Here is a 12,043-nt window from a genome sequence, read left to right on the forward strand (position 1 = left end):
CCGCTAGGGAACCTACATAGTCCAAGTGCCCGTTCGTTAACCTAGAAGTCCATGTGCCCGCTAGGTAACCTAGACAGTCCAAGTGCCCGCTAGGTTACCTGCATAGTCCAAGTGCCCGTTAGGTAACCTAGATAGTCCAAGTGGCCGCTAGGTAACCTACATAGTCTAAGTGCCCGCTAGGCAACCTAGATAGGCCAAGTGCCCGTTAGCTAACCTAGATAGTCCAAGTGCCCGCTAGGTGAGCTACATAGTCAAAGTGCCCGCTAGGTAACCTAGATAGTCCATGTTCCTGTTAGCTTCCCTAGATAGTCCAAGTGCCCGCTAGGTAACCTACATAGTCCAAGGGCCCGCTTGTTAACCTAGTTTGTCCAAGTGTCCGCTAGTTAACCTACATAGTCGAAGTGCCCGCTAGGTAACCAAGATAGTCAAAGTGGCCGCTAGGTAACCTACATAGTCCAAGTTCCCACTAGGTAACCGAGATAGTCCAAGTGCCCGTTAACTAACCTAGATAGTCCAAGTCCCGCTAGGTAACCTACATATTCCTAGTGCCCGCTAGTTAACCAACATTGTTCAAGTGCCCGATACGGAACCCTCATAGTCCAAGTGCCCGTTAGGTAACCTACATAGTCCAAATGCCCGCTAGTAACCTACATAGTCCAAGTGCGTGATAGGGAACCTACATAATCCAAGTGCCCTTTAAAGAACCTACATAGTCCAAATGCCCGCTAGGGAACTTAGATAGTCCAAGTGCCCGCTAGGTAACCTAGATAGTCCAAGTACCCGCTAGGTAACCTACAAGTCCAAGTGCCCGCTAGGTAATCTATATAGTCAAAATGCCCACTAGGGCACCTACATAATCCAAGTGCACGCTAATTAACCTACATAGTCCAAGTGCCCGTTAGCTAACCTAGATAGTCCAAGGGAAACTAGTTAACCTACATGGTTCAAGTGCACACTAGGTAACCTCGCTAATCCAAGTGCCCGCTAGTTAACCTATATAGTCCAAGTGCCGCTAGTTAACCTACAATGTACAAGTGCCCGGTAGGTAATCTATATAGTCCAAATGCCCGCTAGGGCACCTACATAATCCAAATACCTGCTAATTAACCTACATAGTCCAAGTGCCCGTTAGCTAACCTAGATCGTCTAAGGGTCCTCTTGTTAACCTACATAGTTCAAGTGCCCGCTAGCTAACCTAGATAATCCACGTGCCCGCTAGTTAAGCAATATCATCCAAGTGCCCGCTAGTTAACTTAGTACGTCCAAGTGCCCGCCAGTTAACCTACATAGTCTAAGGGCCCGCTAGGTAACCTAGATAGTCCAAGTGCCCGCTACTTAACCTACATATTCCAAGTGCCCGCTAGGTAACCTACATAGTCGAAGTTCCCGCTAGGGAACCTGCATCGTCCAAGTGCCCGCTAGTTAACCTAGATAGTCCAAGTGCCCGCTAGGTAACCTACATAGTCCAAGGACCCACTCGTTAACCTAGTTCGTCCAAGTGCCCGCTAATTAACCTACATAGTCCAAGTGCCCGCTAAGTAACCTACATAGTCCTAGCGCCCACTAATTAACCTACGTTGTCCAAGTGCCCGATAGGGAACCTACATATTCCAAGTGCCCACTAGGTAACCTACATAGTCCAAATGCCCGCTAGTAACCTACATAGTCCAAGTGCAAGAAGGGAACCGACATAATCCAAGTTCCCGCTAGGGAACCTACGTAGTCCAAATGCCCGTTAGGTATCCTACATAGTCCAAATGCCCGCTAGGGTACCCACATAGTCCAAGTGCCCGCTAGGGAACCTACATAGTCAAAGTGCCCGCTAGGGAACCTGCATCGTCCAAGTGCCCGCTAGTTAACCTAGATAGTCCAAGTTCCTGTTAGGTAACCTACATAGTCCAAGTGCCCGTTCGTTAACCTAGATAGTCCAAGTGCCCGCTAGGTAACCTACATAGTCCATGTGCCCGCTAAGTAACTTAGATAGTCCAAGTGCCCATTAGCTAATATAGATAGTCCAAGTGCCCGCTAGGTAACCTACATAGTCTAAGTGCCCGTTCGTTAACCTAGATAGTCCAAGTGCCCGCTAGGTTACCTAGACAGTCCAAGTGCCTGCTAGGTAACCTACATAGTCCAAGTGCCCGTTTGCTAACCTAGATCGTCAAAGTGCCCGCTAGTTAACCTACATAGTCCAAGTGCCCGCTAGTTAACCTAGATCGTCCAAGTGTCCTCTAGTTAACCTACTGAGTCCAAGTTCCCGTTAGGTAACCTAGATAGTCCAAGTGCCCGCAAGGTAACCTACATAGTCCAAGTGCCCGCAAGGTAACCTACATAGTCCAAGTGCCCGCTAGGTAACCTAGATATTCCAAGTTCCTGTTAACTAACCTAGATAGTCCAAGTGCCCGCTAGGTAACCTACATAGTCCGAGTGCCCATTCGTTAACCTAGATAGTCCAAATGCCCGCTAGGTAACCTACATAGTCCAAGGGTCTGCTAGGTAACCTAGATAGTACAAGGGCCCGTCAGGTAACCTAGATAGTCCAATTGCCTGTTAGGTAACCTAGATAGTCCATTTGCCCGCTAGGTAACCTAGACAGTCCAAGTTCCCGCTAGGTTACCTACATAATCCAAGTGACCTCTAGTTAACCTGATAGTTCAAGTGCCTGCTAGTTAACCTACATAGTCCAAGGGCCAGCTAGGTAACCTAGATTGTCCAAGTGCCCGCTAGTAAACCTAGATCTTCCAAGTGTCCGCTAGTTAATCTAAATAGTCCAAGTGCCCTCTAGGTAACTTAGATAGTCCAAGTACCCGTTAGGTAACCTATATAATCCAAGGGCCCCCTAGTTAACCTACATAGTCCATGTGCCCGCTAGGGAACCTACATAGTCCATATGCCCGCTAGTTAACATAGATAGTCCAAGTGCCCGCTAGGAAACGTACATAGTTCAAGTGCCTGCTAGGTAACCTAGATTGTCCAAGTGCCTGCTAGTTAACCTACATAGTCCATGTGCCCGCTAGGTAACCTACATAGTCCTAGCGCCCGCTAGTTAACCTACATTGTCCAAGTGTCCGTTTGCTAACCTAGATCGTCAAAGGCCCCTAGTTAACCTAGATAGTCAATGGGCCCACTAGTTAACCTAGATAGTCAAAGTGCCCGCTTGTTAACCTACATAGTCCAAGGGCCCGCTAGGTAGCCTACATAGTCCTAGTGCCCGCTAGGGAACCCACATAGTCCAAGTGCCCGCTAGGGAACCTTCATAGTCCTAGTGCCTGCTAGGGAACCTACATAGTCCAAGTGCCCTTTAAGGAACTTATATAGTCCAAGTGCCCATTAGGGAACTTAGATAGTCCAAGTGCCCGCTAGGTAACCTATATAGTCCAAGTACCCGCTAGGTAACCTACTAGTCCAAGTGCCCGCTAGGTAATCTATATAGTCAAAATGCCCACTAGGGCACATACATAATCCAAGTGCACGCTAATTAACGTACATAGTCCAAGTGCCCGTTAGCTAACCTAGATAGTCCAAGGGAAACTAGTTAACCTACATGGTTCAAGTGCACGCTAGGTAACCTCGCTAATCCAAGTGCCCGCTAGTTAACCTATATAGTCCAAGTGCCCGCTAGTTAACCTAGATGGTCCAAGTGCCCGCTAGTTAATCTACATAGTCCAAGTGCCCTCTATTAACATTCATAGTCCAAGTGCCCTCTAGATAACCTACACAGTCCAAGTGCCCGTAAGCTAACCTAGATAGTCCAAGGGCCCGCTAGTTGACTTACATAGTCCACGTGCCCGCTAGGTAACCTAGATAGTCCAAGTGCCGCTAGGTAACCTAGATAGTCCTATTGCCCGTTAGGTAACCTAGATAGTACAAGTGCCCACTAGGGGACGTACATAGTCCAAGTGCCCTCTTGGTAACCTAGATAGTCCAAGTGCCCGCTAGGATGTGTACATAGTCCAAGTGCCCGCTAGGTAACCTATATAGTCTAAGTGCCCGTTAGTTAACCTACATAGTCCAAGGGCCTGCTAGTTAACCTACATAGCCCAAGTGCCCGCTAGGGATCCTACATAGTCCAAGTGCCCGTAAGGGAACCTAGAAAGTCCAAGTGCGCGCTAGGGAACCTGCATCGTCCAAGTGCTCGCTAGTTAACCTAGATAGTCCAAGTGCCCGCTAGTTAACCTAGATATTCCAAGTTCCCGTTAGGTAACCTAGATAGTCCAAGTGCCCGCTAGGTAACCTACATAGTCCAAGTGCCCGCTAGGTAACCTAGATAATCCAATTGCCCATTAGCTAACCTAGATAGTCCAAGTGCCCGCTAGGCAACCTACATAGTCCATGTGCCCGTTCGTTAACATAGAAGTCCAAGTGCCCGCTAGGTAACCTAGACTGTCCAAGTGCCCGCAAGGTTACCTGCATAGTCCAAGTGCCCGTTACTAACCTAGATAGTCCAAGTGCCCGCTAGGTAACCTAGATAGTCCAAGTTCCTGTTAGCTAACCTAGATAGTCCATGTGCCCGCTAGGTAACCTACATAGTCCAAGGGCCCGCTCGTTAACCTAGTTTGTCCAAGTGTCCGCTAGTTAACCTAGATAGTCCAAGTGCCCACTAGGTAACCTAGTTAGTCCAAGTTCCGTGAAAACGTTTTTCGTCCAAATTCTGGAGGAGCACCATTGTGCCTCTGGGAGCTACACCAGTGCCTGGTGAACAGAGGCTCCAGCGGTTTCATTTTCGGACTGAAATTCAACACGGAATTGCATGGATCTATGGAAACCGTGAACTGTGGCCGTACCAGATTCTCACATCTTCATTGTCTAATGGAAGCTTGTTTCCCTGGCTGATCAGGCTGGTGCTTCATTTCTGGGCAATGAACATTTAATTGTGGACGTTCAGCCTTCTTCGGAATTCTCTGATACCGGCAAGTTCCCGCGCCTCACTCGGTGGAGGTTTAGGTGACTCAGGACAACTGTCTTTATTTCAGGCGTCTAGAACAAAGAGAATCCACAAAGGTTGATGATCACGGAGAAAGTAAAGTCCCGTTTCTTTATACTTCCCACTCAGGGCACTTCTAGCATCTGAATCCAAAGAGCTCGTGCAGCATGATATTCTCAGTTCAGGCACGCCGCCTGCAGTTTCTTCCTTGCAGAAAAATCTTTCCCAGTGTACTTCTTTAAACTGCTGCAAAATGGTGGCACAGAAGATTTCGGTTTAGGTTTAACTTTAGACGGGCATAGGTACAGGCATTTGGGCATGTTTAGGGACAGAGTTAGAGTTCACGTTAGAGTTACGGCTGTGTGAGGATTCGGGTTATGTTAAGTCTGAGGATCAAATGTAGGGTGAGTGTGAGGTTGAAGGTAATAGTAGGGTTTAGTGCTTAAGGATGAGCGAACCTATTGTCTCAATTAGGCTCAGGGTTAACTTGACTGTTTAGATATGGGTTGGGGTTAATATTTGTGTGAGGGTTAGACAGTGTGCGAAGTTAAGAGGGGGTCAGGCTTACGGTTTGTGTGTTACATCCGTTTTCATTAAGGTTAAGTTTAGCTCTCTCTCTAGTTTAAGGGATTGGTTTACATTAACGGTGAAATTGAGGTATCGATTGAAGGTGAGGGATAGAGTTAAGTTAGGTTCAGGCGAAGGATGACGGTTAGGAGTAAGGTTAGTTGTAGGGGGAACTGCATGTTCACGTCAGATTTGGGGTTAGGATTAGGTTTAGCCTTAGGGTAGACATACGGTTAGCGTTAGGGCTTGGTTTAGGGTGAGCCTTAGGTTAGGGTTAAGTTTAAGTTTAGGAGTATACAGAGTTATACCTAGGCTTAGGGTTACATCTCTGTTTAGGTTTACACCTAGGGTTAGCTTTTCACCTACTTTAGGGTTAGGATTAGGGTTGGTTTTAGGATAGGTTTTAGGTTTGAGGTTTAATTTAAGTGTTGGATTATTGGAAGTACATCTGCTCTCACTGGTTTTCCTTCACTGTCACAATGTTTCTGAGATTCATGGTTTAAGGGAAATCTTGGTTCTTGCCGGTTTCAAGGTCAAAAGGCGCCACCGGCAGTTTGTTTTTCCGTCAAACTTACGCTCGCTCTTTGAGAATCTTGGGTCTTTGGGAAAGCCGTGAGTCCAGCAAGCTTTCAGATTAAGTGTGCCCCAAGCAGTAGGTTCTATCTCTGAGCAATACAGCCCGTGGAATTCCTGGGAATCTGGAACCCTGCCATGAAGTTCAGCCTGGTTGTTATTTTCACACGGAAGAAACTCCTTTGAGGTTCCCATGCCTCTGTACACTGATGCTTCCAGCAACGTCATGTCTCACAGGTCAATAGTGGCTCTTTAAGTTTCACTGGTCTAGGAAAAAGGGTGAAACGCCTGGGTTCCCGTGCTTCACTACTTCATGGCCTGTAAAAGATGTTTATTGGCACATCGGCAAATCCACCGGTTGCAATTCTCTCATATTGTCATTGCGAAGGGAAGATTTCTTATTCGTTAGGAAATGTTTTACCAAGGAAGACGGGTCCCCACAGAGCTGTCTCTTTTGTGTTGAGACAAACTCTGCTGAATTTAGCTGCCAGCATCTGCGTGTCCTCCCTTTCCTTTAAGGTCGATGGAGACGCACGAGTGTAAGGAGAACGGTGAATGGTGGCCGTTCGTAACCCAGAGTCATCAGAAACCGCAGAGTAAATTTTAGGAACGTAGACGAAGGACACCGGAGAAAACTTCACTCAGGGACTTCAGTGAACTCTGCTCACAATGTTGAGGCCCGACACCCCTAGTGCCTGGGGGCGACCCGTCTCCGGCCCTACGTAGTTTTTTTGAGCGTGCCTCCCTCAGGTGGTGCCTTTTCTCTCCCCGCAATATTGCTCCATGAAACTCTGCCGATGAAAACTATTTGCCATGGGTATGTCGTTTCACAATATTGGCCTCCTCTTTGAAGAACAAATGCTTTTCTACACGGGTGCGGCCTCCCTGAACTTTCCTTTGTCTTGGCTCAATCGATGCAGATTCCTGTGCTGAATGCGCCATAGAGTGACACAGGTGTGTGCTTTTCAGTATTGCAGGCACACGCAGCAATTTCGTTTTTCCAAGACCCACCTGGCTTGATCAAAGTTGCTTATTCCCGTGAAAACGTTTTTCGTCCAAATTCTAGAGGAGCACCATTGTGCCTCTGGGAGCTACACCAGGGCCTGCTGAACAGAGGCTCCAGCGGTTTCATTTTCGGACTGAAATTCAACACGGAATTGCATGGATCTATGGAAACCGTGAACTGTGGCCATACCAGATTCTCACATCTTCATTGTCTAATGGAAGCTTGTTTCCCAGGCTGATCCGGCTGGCGCTTCATTTCTGGGCAATGAACATTTAATTGTGGACGTTCAGCCTTCTTCGGAATTCTCTGATACCGGCAAGTTCCCGCTCCTCACTAAGACCACTCGGTGGAGGTTTAGGTGACTCAGGACAACCGTCTTTATTTCAGGCGTCTAGAACAAAGAGAATCCACAAAGGTTGATGATCACGGAGAAAGTAAAGTCCCGTTTCTTTATACTTCCCACTCAGGGCACTTCTAGCATCTGAATCCAAAGAGCTCGTGCAGCATGATATTCTCAGTTCAGGCACGCCGCCTGCAGTTTCTTCCTTGCAGAAAAATCTTTCCCAGTGTACTTCTTTAAACTGCTGCAAAATGGTGGCACAGAAGATTTCGGTTGAGGTTTAACTTTAGACGGGCATAGGTACAGGCATTTGGGCATGTTTAGGGACACAGTTAGAGTTCACATTAGAGTTACGGCTGTTTGAGGATTCTGGTTATGGTAAGTCTGAGGATCAAATGTAGGGGCAGTGTGAGGTGGAAGGTAAGAGTAGGGTTTAGTGCTTAAGGATGAGCGAACCTATTGTCTCAATTAGGCTCAGGGTTAACTTGACTGTTTAGATATGGGTTGGGGTTAATATTTGTGTGAGGGTTAGACAGTTTGCGAGGTTAAGAGTTGGGTTCAGGCTTACGGTTTGTGTGTTACGTCCGTTTTGGTTATGGTTAAGTTTAGCTCTCTGTCTAGTTTAAGGGATTGGATTACATTAACGGTGCTATGGAGGCTTCGATTGAAGGTGAGGGATAGAGTTAAGTTAGGTTCAGGCGAAGGATGACGGTTAGGAGTAAGGTTAGTTGTAGGGGGAGCTGCATGTTCACATCAGATTTGGGGTTAGGATTAGGGTTAGCCTTAGGGTAGACATACGGTTATGGTTAGGGCTTGCTTTAGGGTGAGCCTTAGGTTAGGGTTAAGTTTAAGGTTAGGAGAATACAGTTAGACCTAGGCTTAGGGTTACATCTCTGTTTAGGTTTACACCTAGGGTTAGCTTTTCACCTACTTTAGGGTTAGGATTAGGGTTGTTTTTCGGATAGGATTTACGTATGAGGTCTAATTTAAGTGTTGGATTATTGGAAGTACATCTGCTCTCACTGGTTTTCCTTCACTGTCACAATGTTTCTGAGATTCATGGTTTAAGGGAAATCTTGCTTCTTGCCGGTTTCAAGGTCAAAAGGTGCCACCGGCAGTTTGTTTTTCCGTCAAACTTACGCTCGCTCTTTGAGAATCTTGGGTCTTTGGGAAAGCCGTGAGTCCAGCAAGCTTTCAGATTAAGTGTGCCCCAAGCAGTAGGTTCTATCTCTGAGCAATACAGCCTGTGGAATTCCTGGGAATCTGGAACCCTGCCATGAAGTTCAGCCTGGTTGTTATTTTCACACGGAAGAAACTCCTTTGAGGTTCCCATGCCTCTGTACACTGATGCTTCCAGCAACGTCATGTCTCACAGGTCAATAGTGGCTCTTTAAGTTTCACTGGTCTAGGAAAAAGGGTGAAACGCCTGGGTTCCCGTGCTTCACTACTTCATGGCCTGTAAAAGATGTTTATAGGCACATCGGCAAATCCACCGGTGGCAATTCTCTCATATTGTCATTGCGAAGGGAAGATTTCTTATTCGTTAGGAAATGTTTTACCAAGGAAGACGGGTCCCCACAGAGCTGTCTCTTTTGTGTTGAGACAAACTCTGCTGAATTTAGCTGCCAGCATCTGCGTGTCCTCCCTTTCCTTTAAGGTCGATGGAGACGCACGAGTGTAAGGAGAACGGTGAATGGTGGCCGTTCGTAACCCAGAGTCATCAGAAACCACAGAGTAAATTTTAGGAACGTAGACGTAGGACACCGGAGAAAACTTCACTCAGGGACTTCAGTGAACTCTCCTTACATTGCTGAGGCCTGATATCCCTAGTGCCTGGGGCCAACCCTGCTCCAGTTCATCGAGAACTCTTCCCACAACGTGATGTTTTTCACTAAGTTTTAAAACTTAACCTGGAAATTGAAGAGGTGATCTGAATGTTAGAAACCCCAGAAGAAAGAAGAAAAAAAGTAGAGAAACTTCCAATCTTTTCTCAGAAACTGAAAAGAAAAAGTCTAATGTCCTCCTCTTTCTTTTTTTTTATATTTCTTTTTTAAAAAACATTTTATTAGGGGCTCATACAACTCTTATCACAATCCATACATATACATACATCAATTGTATAAAGCACATCTGTACATTCTTTGCCCTAATCATTTTCTTTTTTTACATTTTATTAGGGGCTCATACAACTCTTATCACAAACATACATATACATACATCAATTGTATAAAGCACATCCGCACGTTCCCTGCCCCAATCATTCTCAAAGCATTTGCTCTCCACTTAAGCCCTTTACATCAGGTCCTCTTTTTTTCCCCCTCCCTCCCCGCTCCCCTCTCCCTCATGTGCCCTTGGTAATTTATACATTGTTATTTTGTCATATCTTGCCCTATCCAGAGTATCCCTTTCCCCCCTTCTCTGCTGTCCCTCTCCCAGGGAGGAGGTCACATGTGGGTCCTTGTAATCAGTTCCCCCTTTCCAACCCATTCACCCTCCACTTTCCCAGCATTGCCCCTCACACCCTTGGTCCTGAAGGTATCATCCACCCTGGATTCCCTGTGCCTCCAGCCCCCATATGCACCATTGTACAACCTCTGCCCTAGCCAGTCCTGCAAGGTAGAATTCGGATCATGGTAGTTGGGGGGAGGAAGCATCCAGGATCTGGGGGAAAGCTGTGTTCTTCATCGGTACTACCTCGCACCCTGACTGAATCGTCTCCTCTCCTAAAGCCCTCTATGAGGGGATCTCCAGTGGCCGACACTTGGGCCCTGGGTCTCCACTCTGCACTTCCCCCTTCATTCAATATGGTATGTATATATATTCATATACATACATACATACACACACACACATATGTCTTTTTTTTGCATGATACTTATACCTGGTCCCTTTGGCACCCCGTGATCGCACTGGTTGGTGTGCTTCTTCCATTTGGGCTTTTTTGCGTCTGAGCTAGATGGCCGCTTGTTCACCTTCAAGCTTTTAAGACCCCAGACACTATCTCTTTTGATAGCTGGGCACCATCAGCTTTCTTCGCCACATTTGCTTATGCACGCATTTGTCTTCAGCGATCCTATCATGGAGGTGTGCAGTCAATGGTATGATTTTTTTGTTCTTTGATGCCTGATAATGATCCCTTTTGGACCACTCGATCACACAGGCTTGTGTGTTCTTCCATGTGGGATTTGTTGCTTCTGAGCTAGATGGTCGCTTGTTTATCTTCAAGCCTTTAAGACCCCAGTCACTATCTCTTTTGTTAGCCGGGCACCATCAGCTTTCTTCACCACATTTACTTGTTCACCCGCTTTGGCTTCAGCAGTTGTGTCGGGAGAGTGAGCATCATAGAGTGCCAATTTAATAAAAGAAAGTATTCATGCACTGTTCCTCCTCTTTCTTAAGATTTGCTTCCATCTATTGAGGAATCAATCTCCTTAGGCTGAAAATCAGAGAAACTGTTGGGACACAGAAAGCACAGAGAATGTTAAGAGATTCTGATATTTTAAAAACCTCAGTTAAGAGTGGACATTTATTTTACCATGTTTTCTCATTCCTCTGCATATTTGCTGGAGAGTTACCTTCTCTCTCTTTATCATGCCATCTCACTTACTGCCAGTAATGACAGTGGAACATGTAGGGTTTTGAGACTCAAAATAGGCAAAGGTTATGAAATGGAACTTGACTGAAGGAGACATTTAAGTTGCAAAAATACAAATATATTAACTCACATTAATCATTGCTGCTATTATTGTTTGTTTGATTGGCATTGGGGTTTTTTTGTAGATATTTTCTTGGAATGGGTGGTTATAGAATAGCCATATTATCTGGAAAGCATTTTAAGCACTTTGATGAAGTCATTTTTCATATCTAAGCTCAATGTGGTGTGATTTTTGGTTTGTTGCTTCCATGGGTGTTCATTGTGCATCACAGAAATACAGAATCATAGAACATGTCAGCAGTTTCTCTGCATAACATGCTAAATGGGACAAATAACACGAGAAGCTGTACTAAATGGAAAACACATCAAGGTTGTAGGAAACTCCGCTAATAATCTGTGATATGCAGGTGACATAAAGCTACATGTTCTAAGATAGCAGGATTTGAAAACATGTTCTAAGATGATAGCAGGATTTGAAAACTTACTGATGAAGTCCAGGAATTTCTGCCTTCTCTGTACACCACAATTCCATGTAAACAAAATGAATCTATGGGACAATGGAAAATATGGGAAATAGAGACAAGATTAAAGTTGGGATGGAGTTCATTTTGCATGGATCTACAATTAATATTCATGAAAACCCCAGTCAATGATGCATTTCATTGAGCAAACCTGTTGCACAGAACTCTTCAAAGATTGAAGAGCAAGGATGTCCCTTTGAGGACTGAGATACACCTGGCCCAAGCTATGAAGTTTTCAATTGTCTCATATGCACGTGAAAGATGGAGAATGAATGAGAAAGATCTAAAATTAAACAATGTATTTGAATTATGGTACTGGTGAATAATTTCATGGTGTGATGGACTGCCAGAAGAACAAACAATCATATATTGGATGATGTACACTTGTAATCATTAGTAGAAAGAAGTGAGCATGTTATTACTTCATCTCAAGTACTTTGAACATGTGTCAAGGAAATCA

The sequence above is a fragment of the Tenrec ecaudatus genome, unplaced genomic scaffold (genome assembly GCF_050624435.1).
Source record: "Tenrec ecaudatus isolate mTenEca1 unplaced genomic scaffold, mTenEca1.hap1 Scaffold_269, whole genome shotgun sequence".
NCBI classification, from domain to species: domain Eukaryota; kingdom Metazoa; phylum Chordata; class Mammalia; order Afrosoricida; family Tenrecidae; genus Tenrec; species Tenrec ecaudatus.